Source organism: Apus apus, chromosome 2 (genome assembly GCF_020740795.1).
Source record: "Apus apus isolate bApuApu2 chromosome 2, bApuApu2.pri.cur, whole genome shotgun sequence".
Lineage (NCBI taxonomy): Eukaryota > Metazoa > Chordata > Aves > Apodiformes > Apodidae > Apus > Apus apus.
In genome coordinates this window covers 32,956,451-32,976,899 of record NC_067283.1, presented here as the reverse complement: position 1 = coordinate 32,976,899, position 20,449 = coordinate 32,956,451, and the positions used below count along the sequence as shown (strand labels likewise).

Below are 20,449 nucleotides of genomic sequence, written 5' to 3'. Positions count from 1 at the left end.
TTTTCCAAAATGTACAAATTGGACTTGAGGTCTTGATGTGTGATTGTCCTACAGTGTGTGAAATTTGCCATTTCAGTTGCAGTGGATGAAAAGCAGTGTCTAGAACTTACTGCTACCTGCTTTCAGTTTGGAATTGTTACTGATTAGTGATAGACAATGTAATTGTGAGTAGTTCCTCTCTTCCCATAATGTGATAGGGAGTGCAAAAGAAAGTAATTGTACCCCAAAATACAACCCTTAATGGAGGATGAGAGCATCTGAGAGCCTGCTGGACAATTAGCAGTGAGAGGGATATTTGATGGTAATAAAAACAATTAGTAACTAGTTACATACATTGTTGTTTTTTTTTTTTCTACAGTTTCTACAGCCTGCATGGAGCTTGTAAAAATTATTGTTCATGTTTTATTTTAACCTAGCTCTGTATTAAAGATTACTTCAGTATGGGGATTTCTCTTTCCCAACCCATAGCTGTCAAGTAATAAGTATTCTGCTCATTTGGGATAGTGGGAAAAATTCTGTGACTTCAGAAATCTTTGTGAAACAAGTCGTTACATTGCATGGTGCTTGCTTCATTAACTTGATTCCTAAAATTAGGTTGTATTTAATCATCTGCCACTACAAATGTGCTGGGACAATATTGAAATGTAATGGTGCGGAAAGACTTGGGGAAGTTAGTCTGAGTCACACAGTCATGCTGAGAAGTTGTCATTAATTCTGACTAATACTGGCAGTTCTCTGCATGGAGTTGCTTGGTTTGAACTGTGATGGTAGATGTTTCTAGTGTGAGAGGACAGTATTCAGAGCAAATGAGAAGAAATAGCAGCTTTTACCTCCACAACACACAAAGTAAATGAAAAAGTGTCAGGTATTGGCACAAGGACCACTTAATGTGAATGTGTGGGGTTTTTTTTTGTTTCTGCAATGCAAATAGTGAACCAAACTATAAACGAATATTCAGTGCTTGTGAAAAGATACTTGTGCAGGAAATTTTAATATAATCTTTGATTCCTATTGAAGTAGAAATGGAACAGTGACTCCTTTTAAAAAATACATAAACCATGTGTTGTATATACATTTATATGTATACACACACATAGAGAGTTTCCTTCTCAGCTAGTCAAGGTGAAGTTTGTAGAACTGTTGGGGAGACTGTCAGAGCTGGCAAAGATTGGGACTGAGCACTGATGTCAATGACATGATAACATCTAAAATAAATGTAGCTAGGCACTACAAAGTGGTACTGTCACTAGTGTATTTTCCTTTTGGTATTACCTGCCAAGAGTAAATTGATTTGAACAGAAATGGTAAAGGATCTTGCACTTAGTCCTTTTATAAATAATTTCTTAAATATTTTTTAAATTATTTTTTGTTGTTAAAATGCGTTGTAGTTTTATTAGTGTTAATAACATGTAGTTCAGGCTTGGCTAATAATTTGGATTGAATAATTGAGATAAGTTTATATACAATTTAGAATCAAGTACAAGCCAGCAAGCATCAGCTTTCAGCAGACTGTCCTGCCTCTAAAAAAATGTGTTTAAGAAACCTGATATAATAGCAAAATTGAAAGACTTTTGAAAGATAACAGCATTGATATTCCTGAGATTATTTACTGGTTAGTTTGTTGGGATTTATGTTCTTCATTTCAGCCATTAAAGAAAACCAATCCGACAGCTGTTTATCTCAACTACTAATTTCAGCTCTCCCTGTGTTGACTGAAGAAAGATACAGGTACGGTCAAACTGATTCGGCACATCCTGAGATAGGGAGATCCCCTGTAACACTCCAAGTGTTCATTTTATCTCTCACTTCCCTCTCATCCTAAACAACTGTCTTAGCGTTGCAGCCTCATTACCTCTTCCTACTGAACTGAATCCATACGTCCCCCTTGCTGCATAAAGTCAAAATAAGCCTTAGTATAGCATCAATCACTGTAGCATAGCTCTGAATGTGAGCAGCTGTTCAGTTTTTACTAAAGGCTTTATAAGCAGGCAGATGTCTAGGAAGAACAGATCAGGTTTAATAGTACTGGTGGCCAGGATGTAAGGATCAGCTTGAAATAATGGGGACAGGTACTGGGAGCTACAATTCAAACTATATCTGTTCAGATGATTTGAGTAATCATGAAGTAATTGCATTTCTAAATGTTTAAAGCGGGGAAGAATGAAAGAACCAGAGCACAGATCTTTTAATACCATTTCTGTTTCTGCCATTCTTGCTTCAGGTTTCCACTTAAAAGTATGTAATAGCTTTAGCAGCTTTTGGATTTAAAGGTAGAACAGCAGTAAAGCATCCTTATAACTGAAAAATACCTGTTCGGTTCTAGCTGAATCCCCTGACAGATCTGAGGCTTGGTTCTTAACTATACAGTCTGCGAAGGAGCTTCTCAAATGTATTGCAGACTCTGGAATTCATAACTTTGAACTTCTTTCATTATCCATGAAAACTTAATTTTTCCTTCTATCAGGACAGGAAATCATGCTGCAAAGGCATTGCCTTTGAATCTAGCATAAACCTGAATGTGTTTCATGTGTTCAGGTCTTCCCCAGCTCAGTGAAGGGCCAAGGAGAGATCTTCATGACTCCTTTAGTCTTTGCCAGAGACAGGATTCCTGCCAAATTTGGGATGCATTATAGTGCTGCCAGCTTTGCACTGAGGCCTTGGTGTGGCCACGCAAGTGAGGATAGAGAGCAGTGCAATCACCAGCTGGAGGGCGCTTCCTGTACTCCCCCTTTGCGTGGGCAGACCTCCATGGTGAGGAACGGCAGCAGGTTGGATCTCAAAGACCCAATTGGAGAAGTCTTGGACTGGACACTGTGCTGAGCTAAAGCAGAGCTTCAGCTGCTGATCCCCTGAAAAACTGTGATCCAGCTTCTAAAGGGTTTAGTCTATTGCTTTGGCATCATTACCGAAAATAAAACTTGCACATGGACAAATCAGTTAAAGAAGAAATTGCTGGACAATAGATTTTTCCAAGATCCCATGCAGTATGATCTGTTGTTTCCTTAAAGACTGGCATCCATGATCCATACTGCAGCATGATACCTGCACTCTGTTCTGGATGAATGACAGTGATTTTGTACCTTAGGAGCAGTACTGGAAAAAAACCAAACCTCTGTGATGTTTCCAAGTACGGAGTTTTTATGCATTCTGGTAATGGTGAGATAAGTAACTTCTTAAATATGCCAATAAAATTAGCTATTAGGTAGATCCACTTAGAATGCATTTGATGCCATAATTTAGTTTCAGGCAGAAAAGCAACACCTTAGGTGGAAGAATCTTTATTCCATCTTGAGATATTGAACAACTTTAATTTGCCTTGACATTCAGTACCACGTTCATAATCCCTATAATTATTCCTTCCTACTCTAATAAGAGCAGGCACTGTACAGCCCAAGAACTAAGGGACAGGTCTTTTTCATGCTTGAAAGGAGGAACACATTATATAAAGTGCACTTTGTACTGGGCTGTGCTCTGCCTGTCTCTGTAGGCTGTTTTGAATGAATGAAGAAACCGCATAAAACAAGAGACATAAAGCTGAGAGCTTAGTGGAGGAGGGTGGCTTTTGGAGGAAACCTCTTTTCCCACAGCTCCCACCTGCAACTGGGGACAAAGGATCTTCCCACCAGGCAGGGCTTGTGCCATGTTGCTCTGCCCCTTCTCCCCCTCTGCCAAAAACTTTTGCCCCTGTTTCCCTCTTGAAGAGAAATCTGAGTGCTGGTACTACCACAGTAACAAATACAGGACATTAATGCTTGACTAGAGGGGCGTTCGTGGGCAGAACTGGCAGCTGTGCTCTGTTCCGTAGGTTTAAGCATTGATGATTTTCTTGTCATGCTTCGGTGTCAAGAAACACATGACTGGTACCCGAAGCCAAAGTGTCAGGAGCTTCTGGACTGTTTTTGTTAGAGGATTAAAGAAAAAGATGAGTGATGTGAAGAGTTTTTTTACTTTCTTAAAGGGGATGGCCACTAGGCTGGCTATTGAGCTGCCTCTCAAACTGGAGGAAACAATGTCATTAAGACTTGGTGAATGGACTAGCCATTGGCTGGATATCTGAGGAAGTTTATGGAAGAGACAATGCAAAGGCCACAGTCTTTGGTCAGATTTAACTTTACAAGGTGTGAAAGAGAAGTCTGTAAGGATGGAGGGTTGGAAGCTGTGAAGACATCTCAAGATTGGCAGATAGCAATCAAAGGGGAATGAGGAGCTTGCGGTTCAAAAGGTACATGGAAACAGCAGGTCTGGCCTGATGGAACAAGGCTGTCTATGAACAACAGTGAAGCTGATCTGTCCACCCTACACAAGGACAAGCTGTAGATCTGACTACAAGAAATTCCAGTTTAAAAAATTGTCACTTGTCTCACTGGTTTGGTGATGCAACTTAGATGGGTTTGTTTTTTTAGTAATGCAAGGAGCTACATAACGAGTAACACCACTCGTACAGCAATATGTGAAAATATTTGCTAGAGAAATAATACACTGGAACAGCTATGGTAAGTGGACTGTAAGCATGGAGAGATCCATGGTATTGAGAACAGGCATAGGTAAAGTTAAGGTTGGAGTAGTGCAGCACATGAACAATGTGGCAGGTTAAAAAAAATAGTAATGACTATATGGTCTTGGGACTAAAATCTTAGAAAAAGGACTGTAAAAACGTTTTAGTGGGATAGCATTACCCATCTGCTGTATATCTTTGGAGAGGCATTTGTAATCTGGCAGAGGAACAGTAACAGAAACTGTCATTAGGAGAGGCTTCAATTTTCTTGATATAGATTGGAAGACAAATGCTGTCAATAATTGTAGGTCCTTACTGCTTCTGGAAGTTTTAACTGATACTCTTGTTCAACAAATTGCTCCTGAACCAGGAACAGGATGTGCTGTTTCAGGCTTTGAGCATCTTCACATTGCATACTGCTGGAAAATGGATTCCTGAAACTGGGAAAAGAAAGAAATCAGCTGTAGGTGGGAATTCTGACAAGAATGCCCTTTGGTGGTACAAACCACCCTGTTCAGCTGGGGCTCTGGTACTTCTACACAAGATTTAATTGTACCACTGTGCAAGACTTATTGTGAGGTAAGAGATTTAGAGAAAATAACTTTTTGTTGTTGCTTTAGACAAGTAATAAAAATAGACCTTGAATGAAAGGACTGTTTATTTCAAAAGGGTGAACTATGCAAAACGGAGATGCCTGCACAGTGAAGCTTATTGGCCTGAAAGAAAGCAAAAAAACAAATGCTCAAAGAAAACTTAGTTGAAGGCGAGTCTCTAGTATTTGCCACCTTAAGAAGGGGAGGACTCTCCTACGGAAAGTTGACACTGGACATGTAATTCCCTTAAAGAGTGTAGTTGAGCACCTGTAAGGGACTGAGTGAAGGGGGAGAAGAAGTGTGAAGAATCCAGTGGGATCAGAAAGTCTTTGAACTAAACTGCTAGAAGAAAAAATGGAATTCAACTTTTGCAAATAAAATTAAAATACACGTGCAGATTCCTTAACTTCAAAAACAGAACAAGGAAAATAGCAAAAGAGGGGAAGTAGCAAGAACAGGGGCTGAGACCAGCATGTGTAAGAAAACATTTTCAAGAATATTGACATTGTCTCCCCCAGCCAGTCAGTACAAGGACATAGCGATGCACATCCGAAGGCTAAAGCAAAATGTACCTGCAGTCAGTGTCACAACTACTTCTCTGAATTGACAGTAAAAGGTCTGGCATCCTGGGCAGTGCAGAGCCTGAGCTGTTCATTGTTCCCACCACAGGCACCAGTGTAACCCCCAGCTTCATTTACATGCCACAGTACATGGTCTGAGTAGAGTGGGCTCTTTATGCCAAGAACAATCCAGTGACTCAAGGTCAGGCTGATCTCCTTGAAGCTTCTCATTATCACAGTAGATTACATTTCCTGAGGGTTGCAGCAATTACAGCAGAAGCCTCCATGTGGTTTGTTGTAGTGTGCTATAGAAAGTCCTTGCATTAAACTTTTTCTTCACAGCTTTCATTACCTGGACAGATGACGTGAAGCATGGCAGGCTTACAATCCTGAAGTCATTCTGTGGGTCCTTCTGTCAGAATAAAAATGTCCTGTAGTGACTTAACCAGATCTCTCAGTATTTGCTCAGTGAGCAAGGTATTAGCATTACCTCCCCAGGCCTTGTCAGTCACCTCCTAACCTCTACGCTATTCTGACAGGCAAATCAAAATGTCAAGTCACATAAATTGCTGAGCACCTGTGACAGCAGGCTGTCATATGGAAAACGGGAGAAAGTAAAAAAGGAGGTTCAGGGTGCTTAGGCAGCCTTTTTTCTACAGACTAACAGTCTGTAGGAAAAGAAACAGCATGATGGAAAATATTTGCTCTCATTCAACAGCAAACATGGAGCATCTGTATAATTTTTCACATACCATTTTGTGTGGTTGTCATCAGCTGAACTCATCCTGATTCATTTTTCTTGGGAAAATAATAGTTTTCTGTAGAGTTAAATAGAAGACAACTGAATTATCTGAAGAAAACCTACATGGAACCATATGAGAATGTATGATAAAAGAGAAATGCTGGTTAGCTACTTAATAAAACTGATAAATCCTAACTTTTCATAAGCTACTGCATTGTAGAGATGACATGATAGTTTTGTTGTCACTGTTGATTAGTGCTAATTACAGCAATTATAATGCTTGTGGAGAAGGAAATTTGCAAAGAAGTATAGTAAGTGTTGAGTGCTCAGCTGCCTGTCAGCTGAAAGGAAGGTGAGTTAATTGAATGTAACAGTCTCTCCTCTTTCTCTTGTAAATCAGTGATTAATTATAATGTACAGCTACATGGCCATATGTCACTTGCTCTGGCATAACAGTAACGTGTCAGGTTATTGATCACTGCACTGGTGGAGCTGAAAGCTGCTATAGTCCTGTGCTGAATGCCTTACAGAAGTCTGTTTGGTTTGTGTTGCATAAAACTAAACTTCATTTGAGTTACAGGAATTAAAATTTTGCCAAATATCCTACCAAACTTGGCCAGGTTGGATTCACCTTTGAGCAACCTGGTCTAGTGGAAGGTGCTCCTGCCAATGCAGGGGAGTTGGAACTAGATGATCCTTAAGGTACCTACCAACCCAAACCACTCTGGTTTTACGTGTTGCATTAGTGTGGGATTATTTTAAACTGTTGCTATTTACTGTAAGTAGACTTAAATAAAAAAATTAATAGATGAAGTGGCAGATACATCCTAAGAACAGGCACAGAATTACTGAGGAAAGAGCTGCTGCCAAGTGAATTTTTCCATAGACTTCTTGCAACTAAGCAGAGTTGTCCCAAACTATTTAATGTCTCCAGGTATTTGGAAACTGGCTACTTTTAATCTATAGCAGCTTTGGTTGCCCACTAAAAAATGCAGAGTTGTCTAAAGGACTGATTGTCTCAAATGTTTGTTTCCTATTTGATAATCATAGAATGTCAGGTTGGAAGGGATCTCAAGGATCATCTGGTCCAACCTTTCTAGGTAGTACTATAGTTTATATAAGATGGCTCAGCACCCTGTCCAGCTGAGACTTAAAACTGTCCAATGTGGGGAATCCATCACTTCCCCTGGGAGACTATTCCAATGTTTGATCATCATACTAATGTGTATATGCATGTGCTCGTATGAACATACATACTCAGTATGGGTGTTGGTGTTGATATCTAAGCTGGCTCATTTTAAATTAATTCTGAAAACCTACAGTTCTCTACTGTATATGTACACTAACGTACATACAATGCATGCATAGCAGTTTAGATACACCTACGTGTGTGAGATGCAGGCTCTTCAGAATTAACATAGGAGAGGCTAGTTTGCGTACCAGTGTACTTCCTGGGGCAAGCATGACTTTTTCTATGAGTTACAAACCAGTTTCTCAGTGTCCAGAGACACTGCAACTTGACAGGCAGCTTGTGAGAAATGTTTGTGCCTTAATGTTTTCTCAGCCTTCCAAGTGCCAGTTACTCTGCCTCCGCTGCAGCCCTCTGCTATGAACTGGACCTTCTGCCCTCCTGAGAAAGAAGAATACAACCTTATCAGAGAGCTGAATAATGTCTTTGTTTTTAGGACTCCTATGTTACCATAAAATCCCCACAAAATGACCAGGAAGGAGTAAGTTTATTCAGTGCACTTAAACTGGAACAAACAGTAGTTTAGAAAGTTGACAGTAACCACTGGTTTATTATATAGAAAACTGCACAAGTACTAAATTTACAACAAAAGCATACAACATCCAGAGAAGTAGAAAGAAAAAAAAACAGAGAAAGAAAAAAAAAGAAAAGCAGAATGAGCAAGGCTAGGAAGCATTTGTGCAAACTGATGTATTTCTGGCTTGGAGCCAACTGGGGAGAAAAAGAAATTGCTATACACAGATTTGCAGAAGGTGCAAAAGAAGTTGCAGCAGGCTGCTGGGGGCTGGAGTATGTCAGGAATGAGATGATTAGTAGTTTCAGATAATGTAAGCAGAGTCTGCTCACAAGTAGCAGACTCCACAAAGTTGTAAACATGGAACCAATCCTTGGTGGTTTTCTGCTACCTGTGACAGAAAGTATAAACACACTTAACTTACTGAAAAGGGAGAAGGACACCTCAGCACACATTGAAGGGTCCTGGCCACTTGATAGGACCAGGCTTTCATTTCCATACATGTAGAAGTATCTTTTCACCATCATTAAAACTCCCCTTTCTGGAAGTACATTACCAGAGTAACTGATTTTCATAAGAAACGACTGTATAAGCTTTATACATGGCATATTGAAATGTCTTTTTTTTAAAATCCAAAACTAGGTATACTTTGCCAATAAAATGCTGCTTTATTTTTTGTCACAGGCACACAACAGTATTGTGCTCTTTATTCAGACAGGATCTATTCATTCGATTCCATGTAAATAAATGGAGCAACAGGCTTTTGATCAATCTGCCTACAGCAACAGCTCCTGCTCTAAGACAGTTATTTTGCATTATCTGCAACTCTCTCTAATTGAGTTGGGCCTTCTCAGTAAAACAAGCACAAGCCTATGTAACAATGATTTGTTTCTGAGGTAGCAATATCTTAAGTGCTCTTAAATAATTAATTTCAAATATATATAACAAAAGGGAAAGCTGGGTACAAACAGAAGAATATACACCATCTAGAAAAGATTACTGTAGAGGTGGAGCTGTAAACCTGTGAAGCTTGCAGTGGGAAAATCTTGCCATGCCCTCAAAAGCTCAGGCTTGTTTCCCCTTAATAAAGGTTATCAGTTTTAACTGAAAGATGTAATCAGTTACACAGGTAACAGTAACAAGCCGAAACTCTCCTTTAAGTCCATGTATTCAATGTACCTAACTGGTGTGTGGAACCCTCATTCCCCTCCTCCCCATTGGACAGTTTAGCATTGATTTTCTTATATACCTTATTTTAGCTTTTTGCTTTATCAACACTTTTTCTATGTATACATTATTTTTATGTTTACAGCTTACAAGTTGTCTGCTAGAAAAACTTCAAGAGTATAAAGTGGATTTCTCTGTGGTTTTAATATGAAGGGAATTTTATAATGGAAAGTTTTGGGTTTTATCGTGGAGCAAAAGGTAAAAAAAGCCACCTCTAAGCTGGGAAGGTGGGCTTAGGTTTATCTGGGGGCAGATAGATGTTGTCCTTCCCATGAGCCCACACCTTTGCTCTCTTGCTGGTGAAGGTGTTAGCTCCCCCAGTACATTGTACATCTGCACTGAGAATGAAGAGCATGTTGGTGCTGCTGCAAGAGACTGGGACAGGGGATTAAACAAGAGAGCTAAAGCCTCCTTGCACTGCAGTACAGCACATCTGAACAGTGCTGGAAGGCACTGGGGCTATGCTGTAACTAAGGTTTCATTGTAGATTCAAAATATGGTATTTTATATGTATCCTTCCCAAAATCCTTCCATTTGTCCTGGAAGTATGAAATACTTATTTTTTAAAAATGTATAGGTAGCAATGTATAATTAGGGATGAATTAAAAAGGGACACTGGGAAGCACATTTCTCAAAGCAGCAGTTTTAGTTAATTGAATTGTTACCTTTCTTGCATCTTTGTGAGTGATACAGTGGTTTACTATAAAATTAGTCCATAAACAAATGCCTTCAATTAGTGGTTATTTTGAGGAGATTTTACCTTCTGCAGAAGAAAAAAATAGTCTTTTCCCTTTTGAGATAATGGAATATTCAGGCCTCTGTGAGTTATAGAAGTGATAACTATTTGGAGATGTCAGCTCTTTGTGAGGTGTAAAATTAAAAAGTAGAAGGAGAAATAATCAAGTATCTTAAAGGAATCAAAAGGGGACTCCATTGTAATCTATTATTACAAACTTTCACAAAGTACTTAGAAAATCTTGAATATAACACTGAAAGGTCTGCCTGCACATCTCTGTCTCTGGGCTTACTTCTTCAAAGGTTAACCTGAAATTACTTGAATTTACAGTAGTAAGTTTTGGAATAATTATCACATTGCTTTAATTTAATTTAAATCACTGCCAGGTATTTCTGATGCCTATTATAAAATGATTTGTCTGTAAAAATACCAAAATATGAATAACATGGTAATAGGTTACACTGTATTTGACGCCAAACTGTAAGTGCCCATTCATTCACACTCTAATTTATAATTTTCAATGTGGTCCTTTTAATTTGAGTCATATGAACCAATGACTAATTCCCACCATCAAGAAAGCAGTAAGAAAAAGAGGAAAAAAATGCATTGTGCAATGTGCTTATTTATTCTATAAATGGAGTTTTCAATGTGCAGCATCAAATGTTGTGTGGTATATCTTACACAAGCCTTAGAACAGGCAAGCTTTCATAGAATCATAGAACTATTCAGGTTGGAAAAGACCCTTGGGATCACCGAGTCCAACCATCATCCTTACTCTACAAAGTTCTCCCCTAAACCAAATCCACCAACACCACATCCAAACGACCCTTAAACACATCCAGGGATGGTGACTCAACCGCCTCCCTGAGCAGCCTATTCCAGTGTCTAACCACTCTTTCTATGAATTTTGTTTTTCCTAATGTCCAGTCTAAACCTCCCCTGTTGCAGCTTGAAGCCATTCCCTCTTGTTCTGTCACTGACACCTGTGAAGAGACCAGCACCAACCTCTCTACAATGACCTTTCAGGTAGTTGTAGAGACTGATGAGGTCTCCCCTCAGCCTCCTCTTTCTCAAACTATTCCCAGCTCCTTCAAGTGTTCTTCATAAGATTTATTCTCTAGGCCCTTCACCAGCTTTGTTGCCCTCCTCTGTACTTGCTCCAGCACCTCGATATCTGTCTTGAATTGAGGTGCCCAAAACTGGATGCAATACTCTAGGTGTGGACTCACAAATGCATCCTGTCTTCTCTAGAAACAGAAGTGTATACTAAGGCTTATAAATAAAAATATTTTTATAATCTAAAAATTTGTTACGATGGGTAATGACCTAAACGTATAAAGAAAACGGGTAGTCATACTAATCCCACAAATGTTACTGACCACAGGTAAATACGGTGGGTTTGGTGGGTTACCAGGGAGCCTATTGCAGCACTCATAATCTGAGACCCTCATAATTAAAGATGAAGGGAAGGGAGGAACAGTCTATTAACATATTAATCCTTCACCTATATGCAAATTGACTTTTTAACCATACATGTCCTAGTACTGAAATTGGAATGGCTTTAAAGGTCTACATAGAAAGGCACTTCATGGGAAAGCATACAACCTACTTTAAAAATGACAAACATAAATAAAAATATAGAGTGCTTTTTTAAATAACAAAATAGTATTCTTAAAACAGATCTTTAGCCATCCAATCTGATTGCCACCCATCTTCTTAAGAATATTCTTCTCAAGGTCTACAACCTGTCTGTCAGATTACCTGCCTATTTCATCAGTGTGAGCTCCTCAGCAATTTGGGCTGCCAGCAATCACTTCCATAAGGGTTAGACTTGTCACAGATATGCTTGAGCACTGGGCTAAATCTCAGAAATATGGATTTTGTTCTTGCTTTTGTAGGTCATCTAGATGGATAACTTGAAAAGCTACCACTCTACTGCTCAGTTTCTTCATCTGTAAAATGATAATGATATTTACTAGCTTTGAAAAACCACTTTAAGATATACATGATTATTAAGCAATGTGAATTCTCCCCTGTAAGACATAGCTGCTAATACACCAACTGACCCACTTTCTTATTAGCATCTTTATTTAAACATTCACTATTCTTACTGCAACATAGCAAACCACTCCTTTTGTCAAACAGCAATTGTAAAGAAGTTTTTATCCAGCACACGTGTAAATAGAATAGTAAAGAAGTTATGAGATTGTCATCAGCTTTGAGCTCGAGAGGATTATCTGGTATTTTAAGTTCAAGTAACTGAAGTAGCAAAATAGTTTCCAATTCAAGTCTGCCCTCCACTGGCTTTAATGAAACACTGCTAATAAATTCCATCAATAGTGTCTTTCTGTAATGGGGCAACTAAATTAATAGAAGCTGATACAATGTATTAACTGAGACCTTTAGTCAGTTGTTTTTTTTTTTAATACCAGTTAAATAATTTGTAAAGTTATTTGTACAGTGTAGGCTCTGTGGCAGATTCTTGTTCTTCAGGTTTTTAAAAGCACACCAGCATATAATTCATATCAGAGTTGCTGGAACTAATGTACAACATGAGAAGTAACATTCTGCACGAGATTTTAAAGACGTTTAGTAAAAAAACTACCGAAAAATAATTTGCTATGATACAATTAATGATTCTAATGTATAGTGCTATATGTACTAGTCAACAACTAATGTCCTAAAAGAGAGCAGTATCAGTCTAGTCTAGTACTCTAACTAGAAGCATTCCTTCCCCCTAAAATGTGAAAGAACAACTTTTTTACTGTGTTTATTTTAGAGAGAACTTTCCATCACATATCCCACATGGAATTAACTCATCTCTTAACTCAGAAGGACTCATTTTCCGTTCTATATTTAAAGCAGGAAGATAAATGGGGGGGGAGAAGCTATCTTAGTTGTACTTACTCAGAATCATCTAGTATGATTTCAACCCCAAGGTGACATATGTGTCTGGAATACAAAACCTTGTACCATTATGCAGTGGAGGATGTGATCAAGCTGAAAGGCCTCTGGTCATTTATCTTGTCATCTTTATGCTTCATTACACTTAACAACATCTAATCTCTTGTGACTGCTACCTAAACCTAAAATAAAGGAGTAAAATGTGGCTTCTTCAGATGTGTACTTAATATGCACTTGAAAAAAAGGGAGAGAATAAAAGTATTACAGAAATGTCATTTTACTCAAACCTTTCAAGAGCTTGAAAATCAGGGTCACATTCATAGCTTGTGCCAAGTGTGCCTAACAGACTTTCTAAAGCAAAACAAAAGGAACTTTCAGAAGTTCCTTTAGTGTCCTCCGCATCTGCTAAAATTCTTGTTGAAATGGCTATTCTTCAAAATAAAGGTTTTAGGATTCCATATAAAATTTTACTGGAAGCTGTGAAAGGTACACAGCTAATATATTCCTACTATTTTGCGGGGCTTGTTTTGCTGTTTTTTTCTTTAGGTAGGAAGCTATGCAAAAACCTACTGAAATGTCATTAATCACTCCACTATGTATTGTTACAATGCACTCTCTTAAACCAGACTAAAAAAACCAGTATCTAAAATTACTGTCATTCTGCAGTTCTAGGGTGTTACTGTTTTTTTTCATTTTTAATAATCCTAACTGAAAAGCAGCAGCACTGATCCACTGAAACACTGACAGGTATTTTCCTGAAAGGTCACTGGTGTTCTATGGATTAATGGAAAGGGCCTAAAATGAAATTACAGACCCATGAATTAGGCTGTCGATATACAGAGAATATATACTTGTTCATCTACTTGACAGTACTTTAAAATCAGTAAAATCTAAAACCATTTGTCTGTGCTAAATATGCCACATGACTATACTAAAATAGACAAAGTCTGGACAGAAATTATGTATGAAAGGCCAATGGGACAGCATTTTAAGAGATTAAAGAGATTAAGTTTTAGTTTAATAGAATAGTAAAAACTTCATTAGCCATGAGATGAGGTTCATTTAATCCTGATAGCACAATCTAAGCCTTGCAGAGAAGAGAAGAGTTCTCCTTGATCACCTTCTGGTATCTATGAAAGGCCTTAATTACTCTGATTATAATACTAAATTACTGATTCTAATCTTCCATGTGCTGAAGATCTCAAAGAATTTTCAGGGAAATCTGAACTACTGAAATGTGAAAACATAAAGACAGACATAAATGATGCCACTTTTGTCAATATTGGTTCAACTTTAAGTTCTGAAAGGCGGTTCCTTCTAGTGTCACCTTTAGCGGGAAGCTCAGGCAACGCATTCTGGTGGGGCTTGGCTACAGGAGGTGTGAACTGCTCCTCGCCTTGTTGGTCCTGGTTAGGATGCTGAATTAGGAATATGACAAAAGGTTTGTCCTTAAGTTTCTCAAGTGAACTCACCCAAAGTGAAAAATGAAGATAAATCAAGACCTACATTCAGTTTATCTAATTTGTTCAAAATGTGGGTATAGTGAGAAGGATTCAGTTTATCCATATATGTGACTCATTTACTTTGTTGACTGGGAAATCTTATTAAAGATCTGGAAATATACATATTTTCCCCTTTTCTATTATCCTCTGTTATTTGCACTACGAGTTGTTAAAAACTATTATAGACAACACTAAAACCTAGAGTACCTTTGAAGTAAGAACTGAACCTAAGCTTTAAATTCTATTTAAATTAAAGCTATGCTAAATTAAAGAACAACTTAAACTTAAAAAAATAATCTTAATTTTAACAAACACCCTTCCTATTTTAGAGGTGCCAAAGGAAAAGGATACTTAGAGATATACACAGTAACTTAAATGATGCATTTTTTTTTAACAGGACTCAAGATAAAAACCAGAACAAATTCACATTCTAGCAGAAAACCCACGCAGAGCTGTTCCACATCCACCTGGCATATTTCCACTTGGAGATTTTTGCTTTATGACTTTACTCTTTGCTTAGAACCACCAGATAATTAGTAGCTGCTTGTTGTTGTATACATTTATCTTGTAAAATCTGAAAGAATGCATCCAAAAGCACTATGGTAAATCAATCAGTGAAATGCATGAACTGTGCATCAATCAGTTGTGATTTTCAAGTATTTCTCTGACAGAAAAAGTTGTTTCAGCACCATGTTTATGTTTTGTAGATGGATGCTAAGAAGGACTATTACAAAAAATGCTCACTGAAGAGAGAAAGCAAAATATGATTTTTAATTACAATTTTTATTTTCAAAAGCTCCAATTCTACGTTCTGTACAAAAGAGAAATATTTAATTTTCATATGCAATGCTGTCAACTGAGGCAAAGACTTACATTTTCAGTCTCATGGTTGCCTCACCTTAATACAATTTACTAAAGTCAGAATTGGTATAAAAACAAGTTTACTGAGAGCAAAGACTCTTGGAAATCAGATTATATTCCCTGTTTTTGTTTCAATCACAGTAAAAATTTGCCTAAAACAAGTACCTTTTATGTCCTTCAAAATTGTTATAGATGTGTGCTGTTCTAACAAAATATACTTCAGCAATAAAAATCTAGTTGAGATCTGATGACAAATAAGAGGTTTATGCTCAAATATCTTTAGAGGAAAATCCTTCTAGTGCTGCTAAAATTGTGACAAAGCTTCACTACTCAGATGCTGAAGAAAAAAAAAAAGCTTAATTTAAAAACAAAGAATGAGTAAATATGGATATTAGTTTTGGCCTCAGAAAATCCTTTAATCCATCAGATTTTTGCGTATCATTGAAGTAGGCAAGGAATCAGATGATTGTTTTCATCCTCGGCCAAGTACCACAATCATAAAAACATGCATTTAAGAACTGTTGTATTTTTAGAGGAACTACCTATGGTAAAAGGTAGCAGCATCTTTAAATATAACACTTTGTTTTCATTATTACATGAAGATGAGGAGAATGGGAAAGTCAAGTTTCAAACAACAGTAAAGTTCTGTAGCAGATAATACTCAGTTTTCAACCACAACAGCTCTTCTCCAAGGTCTAAAAGCACCTGGTGAGGTTCTGCTGAATGCTGTCTCACCTCAGACTGCTGCTTCTCCTTTACTGGCCTCAGGAGCTGTAATGAAAAATAATGTATTTATTACTGCATTTGCACTCAACTCCACATTACCGCTCAGGTCTGGTTTATTTTTAAATCAATACATTAATTGCATAACTATTGTATTGAATATACACTAATTGTATATCCAATACAATTTTATTGAATATACAATATTAGTACCCTTAGCTTTTTGTTCCTACCACTCTTGATAATTTTACTAATTTTCTAGATAGACATCTGACAATTCCACTTTCCTGGGAATACCCCACATCAGACAGTGACCAGATTACAGCCAACAAGTATCACACAGAAATTCACATGAAAGAGGTTCTGATCTAGAGTGATTTTTTTTTTATATGCATTACTGCTCTGTATTCCAACTATGTTTCAAAAATATGCTAAATGCAAAAACTCAGACATTCACCCCCAAGTAATCTAGGTGTTAACAAGATTCAAGAGAGAGACTTCTTAGAATTCTGACATTTCCCACATGACATAACTAGACAGCCTTAGTCGTTTTTGACTGTGGTGCTTTGCATTTCTATTTGTCTCTTTGTGAAAAGACAAGGAATGGTTGCAGAAGTAGCAGCAGTACTACTACAGAGTAGCTGGGATTTATTAGATTAAATGAACAGGAATACTAAAATGGAAGGACCATTACCAGGGTGCAATAAAACCAGAAAGTTTAATCATAATTAAGTGAAATAGAATGTCTAGTACTGTTTTTACTGGCATTGAAAAGATTCAGCTGTAATGGAAATCTGTTAAATACCTCTTGCTTATGTTCTTGTATTAATTATACTGATTTACAGTGTAATCCTCAAATCTGAAACATCTACCATCATATCTTTGAAATGAAAGATCCTCCTAAGCGGAGAAACTAAACTCAAACTTTGTTCCCAAGCAGATCAATTTAATGCAGTTTCTTGACAGTAAATTGAAGGGTGAATCTCAAAAGTGAGTGCTAAGTGCATAATGGAGGTCAGCAAGGATTTGCTATGTAGAGTTTACAGTGATTTTTCACAAACTTTAATGTGTGACTTCACTTTGTCTCCTTCAGCCTTCTGGGTTACATGTACCCTTGCATGGCTTTACTTTGTGGTGTGTGGAGATAAAGCTTTAGAAGTTTGGAATTCTTTAACCTGAAATGTACCCTTTGCACCAAAAACCAAAGACAAGCTAAAGCCATCAGACCGACTGACGTTATTTTCCTGAACCAGAGACTGACACGTAAGTGATTCTGTTATGTCTGTAAGAATTTCAATTCTCTCCCTCACCCATAAAACTGAAAACGTTTGGCCTGTTTACAATTAGTGGCATTTCTTTGCTATGAAAAAACAGCATTTGTGGATTACTGCTAATCAAGTTAATAAATCAGTAGGGATTCATGTTAAAACCTCTGCAATTTTATTTCTGATTTTATTGCTGTTCCTGATCGCATGAACTATGAGGCAAAAGAAATTCTAAGAGGTTTTTTTGAAAAAAAAAGCTTTCCACACATATGGTGTTATTGTCTTTTGTCACTCAGGCAACTGGGGCTTTTGTTTTTCTATTCTGTCTTCTCTAAGCAAAGCTGGTTCTGTCAGTTCTGCACAGTATTAATTTCTTTGGGTGTTACTTCTTCTCCCTTCAAAACAGCTTATTGTTTCATGCCCAGTCATAGGCACCTTTGATTTTAGGGGCAAATTTTCAATATTTCAAATATATGAATAGTGCTGTCCCACCAGCTTGAAATTGATGATTGATGCTCTTTTATCCTTTGGTAATGAACAGCTGTTTTTTTATATTTAGAAAGAACAAGCAGTAACAGCAACTACATTGTGGAAACAGATCTGATTTGGTCTCATCTACAAAGGAAAATCAATTTAACACAAACTGCTGAAAACCACATCCCTGCAGCAACCACTTCTCTTCCATTGCAAGGGTCAGAAAAGAAGGTTCATTGGCTTGTGCTTTTTCTCAGTACGACAAGCCATTACTGACAAATGAATGTGTCTCTTGCACTACATTTGTTCAGAAGAAAAGTAAATTTGTCATTTTTAATGTTTGTACAATTCTACTCCTAAGTACTAGTTTGAAAAGTCTGACAACAGTGATATAACAAAAAAAATTGAAAGGTAACACAAACCTATGGATAGAAAGACTTGCTACCTCAATTTCAAGTTAGAATTTGCAGCTCAATTAGAAGACTATACCTAAAATAATTTAACACTAGTTATATAGTACTCCATTTCGGGAGCAGAAATAAAGCAACCCACTGATATACAAGTACCAAGCCACAGATGACAAAGTAGAAATTATGACCGCATTGCTAAGTACAAACTCACCTGTAATACCAGAAAAAAGCAACAGCGGCAGCTCTGTCTTATGGATGAATTGTCTATATTACCATGAATTGTCTAAGACTGCCAAACAGAAGTCTTCATAACTAATGTTCCAAAAATTCTGGATTTTTTATTGAAAGCATTCCATTAATCTGGAGATACTATTTTGAAGTAACAGCATTTTGGATGCTAAGCAATGAACCTGCAAGATGATACTGGGAACACTTTATTTTTCAAAATGAGAAACTAAGATAACTAGATAGCATTTCTCAGCTTCCCTGCTGCAGAAAGAGTAGAGTAAGCCAAAATTGATTGAAAACTTCAGCAAGCAAAACTAATTCTTACAAAGTAAAATGACACAATACGTGCTGCCATTACAAAGTCATTATTTGGAGCACACTTTGTTGCCCCTAATGGCTGGCAATGTATGAATAAAATATGACATGTGATCACGTAACTTGCTGTTTGCCATGAGGGTGTATGATACTGGGAGAGGCAGGCTCACAGTCCAAGATTCCTACTGATGCTTGTCTGCTGATGGACTGCAGCAGTGGTGCCTAACCTCTCCTTAGGGATCAGCTATTCAGTTTATAAAGAAGCCACTCAAACTCAGTCTTTGTTTCACTTGTTACAGATCATTAAACATATCGGTCACATGACTAGGAATTAGAAATAGTTGTGTATCCCACCAACATGTTTAATGCATGTGAAAGCACACTGCATGTAGAATCCTAGAATAGTTTTGGTTGGAAAAGACCTTTAAGATCACCAAGTCCCACTGTTAACCTAACACGGTCAAGCCCACCACTAAACCATGTCTCTTTAAGTGCCACACCTACACAGCTTTTAAATATCTCCAGGAATGACGATTCAACCACTTCCCTGGGCAGCCTGTTCTAGTGCCGGACAACCCTTTCAGTGAAGAAATTTTTCATAGTATCTAATCTAAACCTCTCCTGGAACAACTAGAGGGCATTTTCTCTTATTCTATTCACTTGCTAATAGGAAGAAGAAAGGTCTCCCCTCAGCTTCCTTTTCTCCAGACTGAACAACCCCAGTTCCCTCAGCCACTCCTTTAATGCTTGTTCTGTAGACCCTTCACCAGCTTTTTTTGCTCTTCTTGGCATATACCGGAGCACCTTGATGACCTTATTGTACTGGAGGGCTCAAAACTGAACCCAGTACTCAAGGTGCGCCCTCACCAGTGCTGAGTACAGGGGGATTATCATCTCCCTAGTCCTGCTGGCCACACGAATTCTGGTACAAGCCAGGATGTTGTTGGCCTTCTTGGCCACCTGGGCACTCTGCTGGCTCACACCCAGCCGGCTGTCGATCAGCACCTCCGGGTCCTTTTCCGCCAGACAACTTTCCAGCCTCTCCTCCCCAAGCAATATGTCTCTTAAGTAGTGATGTCAAACAGACAACACCTTGGTGGTTCGGGCATCACAAGGTGTTCTCCTAGAGACCACTCTTTTATTATTTAGAAAAGAAAGTGCCTCAGTACCTACGTGGGCTCCGAGGTTGTAAGGACAAAAAAGCCCTAAGCCCTGTACTGCCATTTTTTAGACATTAGATCTAAAACTAGGATGTCTCTACCCATATTTCCAGTCCAGTTTTCACTCCGTGTTTCCACAGACTGACCACATTGCTATCAGAGATGAAGAGGCGTTTCCAATTTCACCCCAAACACTCTTCTCATCACTCCATCTCACCCTTTCACTTACCCAGAGACACTTCCCAGCCTCCAGAGGCGCTGCGCAAAGCATTCCCGTACCTGGAGAGCTCCGGGGAAGGAAGACAAACACATAAATGTAGGACCTACAGGCAAGACGGTACAGACCACCGATTTGGTTTGTAACCTCCTCACCCTCGAACAAACGCCCCCGCTCCGTCTCCCCAGGACCCCCCGGGCCGCGGGCCCCGCCACGCATGCCCGCCGTGCCGCGGGAGGAGCCCGCGGCCGCCATTTCCTCGCCCTGCTCCGGG

General features: G+C 38.3%; 1 long non-coding RNA gene and 1 other non-coding gene across 2 annotated transcripts; both read right to left on the bottom strand.

Annotated features, from left to right (window-relative positions):
- Positions 1-15,286: 15,286 nt before the first annotated feature.
- LOC127380506 (uncharacterized) lies at positions 15,287-20,430 on the bottom strand. Its single transcript, XR_007888515.1, has 3 exons — positions 20,331-20,430; positions 20,188-20,237; positions 15,287-16,154 (listed from the first exon to the last, which is right to left on the bottom strand). It is a non-coding gene; the product is annotated as an uncharacterized LOC127380506 (long non-coding RNA).
- Positions 15,782-15,868, bottom strand: LOC127381937 (small nucleolar RNA SNORD93). The gene has a single exon (XR_007888830.1). It is a non-coding gene; the product is annotated as a small nucleolar RNA SNORD93 (small nucleolar RNA).
- Positions 20,431-20,449: the final 19 nt, after the last annotated feature.